The 6,699-nt window shown below is 43.8% G+C and overlaps 1 protein-coding gene across 2 annotated transcripts in view; it reads left to right on the top strand.

Moving 5' to 3' along the window:
* The window catches only part of pus7 (pseudouridine synthase 7), a 115,124-nt gene that overhangs the window by 91,392 nt on the left and 17,033 nt on the right, over positions 1 to 6,699 (top strand). The window lies entirely within an intron of this gene.

Genomic DNA, 6,699 nt, shown 5'->3' with positions numbered 1-6,699 from the left:
ACTCCATCAGCACTCCATCAGAACTCCATCAGCACTCCATCAGAACTGACTAGACCAAGAAGTACTGACATTTTAAAGACTCTTTCCCGGTTCACTTTTGGGATTTGTTCATTGGTCAGAAACGACCAGACGGGGTGTGTTTTGTGACGTAAGAGGTTAGAGACAGCGAGAATTGTTATGAAACAGATCAGAAATGTTCTCACAGACAGAGAGAGTTTTGTTTTGGCACGTTTCAGAAACAGGTGCCAAAACTTCTCTATTTACGTCTGAGAGGATTCTAAAAACATGACAGTTCGTTCAACAACTTGTTTTTCGTTTGACTCCAACCTTGGAAACGCACACTTGCTCACTCAAAGGCAGAAATCAGAAAATGCATAATTATTCTGTAACAGCTTTGACATGAGAATAAAAATCATTACTCAGTTAATAAAATTGATTAGTGCACTGCAACATCTAAAATGGTTTGAACTAAGACACTTTGATTATCAATATTTGTAAAATAGTAATGATAATAAAAAGAGAGTGTTCTTTTCACTTGAATCTTCAAGAAAGAAAGTCTCAGGATGGGTGAACCTGTATTTCTGAGTTCAAATGAATGAAATGACAGTTCCTGTCCCACAAGGTTCTAAAGGTCAAGAGTTTTGACCTAAGACTCAGTTTTGACATAGGCCTAGTCCACTACACTTTTGTGGACTAACGTGTTAGGAAAATATGAGACGGTGCTTCAAAAAGCCTTTCTACGTGATGTGGCAAGCAGATCGAACTCTATTCCGTGACAGATATTGAATCCCAGGGAGACTCTCTTTAGAGTTGTTGGCCCAGTTTAACCCAGTCAAAATCGGGTCATAATTTCATTATAATCAACCAGTTTTGCTGCTGACAACCAAAACCAGCTGCTCACATGATCAAGAATAGTAAACAGCCCTCAGTGTGGTAATGAGCCATCGTTAGGCTGATGGTCCTTTTTGATCATGTGAGCAGCTGGTTTTGGTTGTCAACAGCAAAACTGGTTGATCCACTTTGAGAATGTGCTATTTATAAGACTGAGTTGAATACTGCACCTCAGACTGTGGAAGTCTTTCGGATGAAAGACGAAACGCTTCTACATTTTTTTTCTTGTTGTTTTGCTTTGTTTTTTGAATGTCTAGAGGACCAGATTTGTCTTTTTTAGGTAAACATAAAAACGTTGCAGATAATAAATACAACGACTAACCAGTGTGGCGCATATAGGTTCAAAACACAGATCATCTGGTGTTGAAAGCTACGGAATAGTAGTGGGTTTTTAAACGGGATTTGAAAACCGAGATGGAGGGGGCTTGTCTGACAAGCAAAGGTAACTCGTTCCAAAGTCTTGGGCCAGCTACAGAGAAGTCCCTGTCACCTCTGGGCTTAAGATGAGTTCCTGGAGCTGTGAGAAGTAACTGGTCCGCTGACCTCAGAGAACATGGTGGGACATACGGCTATAGCAAATTAGAGAGATGGGGGCGGGGGGGGGGGGGGGGGGGGAACTGTTCAGTGATTTGTAGAAATACTGGATTCAAAGGTGAACCGGTAGCCAGTGCAGGGAGGCCAAGACTGGTGTAATATGCTCTCTTTTGCCTGTACTGGTTAAAAATCGGTCTGCTGCATTCTGGACCAGTTTTAGTCGTGCAATGGAGGGCTGACTGATACCAAATAGGAGCGAATTGCAGTAATCAAGCCTAGATGTAATGAATGTTTGTATTACTGTCTCCAGGTTATTTTTGGACAAAATGGGCTTCATCTTAGAAAGCCACCTCAGTTGGAAAAAACATGATTTAACAATCATGTTTGACTGTTGAGTTTCATGGAAGGGTCATTTATCACTCCCAGATTTGTGACTCTGTTTGTCTGACGGGGCTAGAGCGGAAAGGTCGATGCAGTGGTTCGTGATTGTGTCGTTGGGAGGGAACGACATGACTTCATACTTCTTTTCATTGAAACTTAAGAAATTTAAAGCCATCCAGTCCCTGATGTCTGCCAGGCAGTCGAGCAGAGGATAAATAGAGCATTGTGTCTTAGGGGGAAGTAAATTTGACAGTCATCGGCGTGGAAGTGGAAGGGTATGTTGTGTTTCCGGAAAATAGCACCAAGTGGCAGCAGGAATAAAGATAATAAGAGGGGACCCAGGATGGACCCCTGCGGAATCCCCTATTTACTCATGGTCGATAGACTTCACATCCGCTTTTGACACTAACAGGACAAGCAGCACAGATACACCAGTATTTGTAGATAAGAAGATGTCATTAAAAACCTTCAGTAGGCCAGTTTCAGTGCTATGGAGAGGTTTAAAGCCAGATTGGAATAGCTTTGGGATAGCGTGATCCTCCAGGAAGCACTTCAACTGGGACTCAACTATTTTCTCCAGTAGTTTAGAAAAAAATGGGAGTCTGGAGTCAAGCCGGAAGTTGGATATGACTGAGTGGTCAAGGTTTGGTTTTTCAGGAGAGGTTGAACAGCAGCATGTTTAAAGGTTTTTGGCACCACGCCAGTGGATAAACTGCTATTCACAATAGCAAGAATGGACAGACCTAGAGTAGGAAAAACCTCATTTAGTAGTCGCGGGGGGGCCACATCAAAGTAGGAACCAGATGGTTTCAAGCTGCACATGACCTGCTCTAGAGAAGATGGAGAGATGGGCTCAAAATGGTCAAAAAAAGCTACAGATTGAGGTGGGATGGATGGGTCATGAGTTGGAGGGGAAATGAGAGACCGGGTGGTTGCCATTTTTTCTAAAAAGAAATGTAGGAAGTTCTCGCACAGCTCAGTCGAGGCTTCCAGAGGTTGATGGTTCAGTGAGGTGGAGAACAGAGTTTAGGGTAGAGAAGAGTACATAAAAAAATGATGTAAAAAAAAGTATGTAGATTTTGCAGCTTTTCCTGCTTTCTGATAACGACACCAACTCTCTTTTAGTATTTGAAAAGAGACCTGCAGCCTATCTTTCCTCCATTTGCGCTCCACCTTCCTGCACTGCTGTCTAACGGCCGTGGTGACGTCATTCAGCCAAGGTTCTGATCTGAATTTCGATTTTCTAGTTTTTACAGGAGCAACATGATCCAGAGCCTTTAAGCAGACAGAGTTGAACTGGGATGTCAGCTCCTCAGTGGTGATGAGAAACCGGGGGCTGAATTATCATTTCAGAGTTATAAACATCTGTGAAACGTGTGGCAGTGAAGTGGTTAATGGTCCGGCTACTACGTGCAGGAGCGCATGGCTTAGGAGTTAGTTGGGGGAGGGTGAACTCAAACAGGACTGGCATGTGCTCTGAAAAAACACATTATCACCCTATTTCAAGATTACTAACAGTCACATCACGTGTTAAAACAAGGTCCAGTGTATGTTCGCGCTCTTGGGTTGGACCGTTTACATGCTGAGTTAGATTAAATAAGTCCAATAAATCTAAAAAGTCCTTAACCAAGGGCGTTAGCATGATTAGTCTTACGGCACAATGGATGGACAAAAACATTAAACATAAAAAGGCTGTCCTTCATGCACTGGAATGCAGGATCCCACACTGCAGCTAGGAACCCAGGACAAGCTTCCACAAGTGAGACAGCATTGCATGTGACTACTACTAATAAATAACATCTAACACTTTTCATTTAATATAAGTCAAAGTGCTATGCATATCATATGGCTGTTACTGAATATATGTCACCAGCTCTTACAGCAGTTGCACAATTTTTGTAGCAAATAAGCCTAAATAAGAGGGCTATGTTCTGACAAAGGAACGTATATAAAATATCGGTATTGCATCGGTTATCGGCCAAATATATTTCTGAGTCAAAGCTTTGTTCCAGTTGTCACACAGGCACAAACAGCTGTAACTCTACAAAATAAATGTCTAAAAAATAAACTATTTGCATATATTTATTTCTTAGACAATTATTTACATATATTAAATAATAATCCTCATCAGCTGGGGGCAGCTGTGGCTGAGAGGCTACAGCAGTTGTCCTCCAATGGGAGAAATGGGGGTTCGATTCCACCAGCAGTCACCATCTGACGTATTCTTGGGCAAAACACTGAACCCCTCATTGTCTCCGATGTGTGTCCCATCAGTGTATGAATGTGATAAAGCACTGATTATTCTCTGTATAGATCTAAGCGTATGAATGTAATCTAAAGCTCTGATTATTTGTAGAGATCTAGTAGAGGGCATGAATGGGTAAATGCGGACTAGAGGATGAGACAGGAGTGGATTTTCACTACTATCCTGTCCTGGTCCCACAAAAAAAAAAATCCTGTCCTTTCCCAATCCTGGTCCAGAGTTAAAAAAAAAAAAAAATTCTGTCCTGTCCCACTCCTGGTAACATGACTCCTGCTCCTGTTCAGAATCACTCCCAATCCTGTACCACTCCTGTTTTTTTCTCTTCATTTAATTTTTAGGAAATACATTGAATTTGATTTGATCTTCTACACATTCATTTTTAAATTACTTTGTGTTCTGCAGTTTTATTTTAAAAGATATGGCAACAGAAATGGTTCATCTGTGGTGAAATAGAGAGGCATTTATTGCCTTAATCCAAACAAAAACCTTCACTAAAGGGCACAAGTCCAGTCCAGCACCTTTTGTAACCTAAAATTGAAAGGAGACAGTGCACAAGTCAAAATAGGGTTACAGTGACTACAACTTACAATTTGTTGGCCTTTCTTTTGGAAAAAAAAACATTTTATCAAAAAGAAGAGATTTACAATTGAAATTAAGTCAAGAAAATGTGACCTTTGCAAATGCAAATTACAGAAGCTCATTTTTTCTTTCTTTATTTCACTTATATTTAATAATTATTCTCACTTCCGGCGAGCTGATGGACGGCAGCTCCCTCCGGCTTCTCTGCAGTCTTTTATCATCAAACTGACCCGTTTTTTCGAACCGGACTAAAGTTGGTCCTCCTTCCAACCGAATTCGGTGTTCAGTGACTCAGAGAGCCGGACGGGACCGTCCAAAAATATATTTTGGTCCAGGACCGACCGGCCGCTCCCCCCATCGGTCACTCTGAGCGCACTCTGGCGGCCAGGTGACCCCTCGAGCCAGGGAGTCGACGCACGAAGGTCCGGTGTTTTTTCTCTCTCTCTCTGGACCTCAACAAACTCTTATCTGGACCTTTGTGGTTCTACATGGTTCCGACAAATATCGCCGGGTGGTATTTCGCTGGTTTTCTGCTGGACTGGCCCTCGTGGTGTCTTCATAGGTGTGGGGGAAGTGTACCTGTGTCCCTCGAATTGGACCAGAACCGAACTGAGGTGGTTGTGGGGATTTCGTCTTCAACAGAGCCGGTCTCGGCTTCAATGAGCAGCCCGTTACTTTTACCGAAGGACTGTCCACCTCCGTGGAGTCGCTGTGTTCACCTGGAGGAGACGCTCCGGTGCTTTAAAGCGCCGCCGGACCGGAGCAGAACCGCGCCGCCAGACTGGGCCGCCGGACCGGAGCAGAACCGGGTCAGGGACATCTTCAGCCTCTTCGTCTCTCGTGCTTGGAGCGCCGGAGCCGAACTGAAGCAGAATCGGATCCGGACCAGTTGCCGACTTCAACCTCAGCCTCTCCGGTCAGTCTCGCTTTTCACCGGGGGTGCCCCGTGCTGTCGGGTGCGGAGGTGACGTGCTGAGAAGCGGAGGAGCAGCATGAAGGAGCAGCGTGGAGGAGCAGTGCTGCGTGGTGCTCGAGAGAAGTTCGGAGTTTGTATCGGAGTTGCTGCAGGCCTCCATCCAAACTCACCTGGATAATAATTAATTTTATTCCGGATCACGCTGTTGGCCCCTGTTTACCTGAAACGAGCTTGGATCATGTCTTTCACTTCAGGAGGATTTTCTGGCAGCTCGCTCTGCTATTTGCTCCAAATTATCTGTTTCTGTTTCGGCCTGTTGATTCTGGACCCAGCTTCTGTTTCCCATGGGAGCATCCATCTTCACTGGGGGGCCGGAGCCCCCTTCAGCCCAACTCAAACTGCAGTTGGGCCAACTCGTCGGGTTTGTTTGCCCATTTGAACTGGGACGTTTTATGGTCTGAAACTTTTCTGCATCATTCATATTGTCAATATTTTCAGTTCTCAGATTATCTGAAGTCACTGAATCTTGTTAATATACCTGAATCTGTCCATCACTGCAACTTTCACTGTTTTTGGGTTCTGAATGATCACGTCTTCATTAATGTTTCTCATGGTTCGATTATGGGGGCTAATTGTCACACTGTTAACTCCTGTAATTACACATCAGTCACAAAAAACTCAAGAAAATGTCTGATAATAATGTTGTTACTGCTCTCAGGGATTCAGCCCAACCCTGGACCCCCCACTAATTACAGCACACCAAATGACTTTTAAGAACGTGTCTGGGCTTCATTTTCTGCATGTAAACGCTCGTAGCCTTCTGAGAAAACTGGAGGCTTTGAAAGTTCTGGTCAGTTCTTCTGGGGCAGATGTTATCTTTATTTCTGAATCCTGGCTCAACAAATCTGTACTCAATAATGGCGTGGCAATCAATGGATTTAACATCTACCGCTGTGATCGTCAAAAAAAAGGGGGGGGGGTGGAGTCATTATTACATTAGAGATTCTCTGGTTTCTAGTCTTGTGTCTTCTAAAACAATTCCAAACCAGTTTGAAGCCTTATCTGTAAACATCACCTTGAATGGAGGCCAGATTTTAACTGTAGTCTGCTGCTACCGCGCCGCCCCCCCCCCCCC

Source organism: Nematolebias whitei, chromosome 10 (genome assembly GCF_014905685.2).
Source record: "Nematolebias whitei isolate Nwh7 chromosome 10, NemWhi1, whole genome shotgun sequence".
Classification (NCBI taxonomy): Eukaryota; Metazoa; Chordata; class Actinopteri; order Cyprinodontiformes; family Rivulidae; genus Nematolebias; species Nematolebias whitei.
Note: the sequence above shows the minus strand (reverse complement) of the source record. Positions and strands in the feature narration are given on the sequence as shown.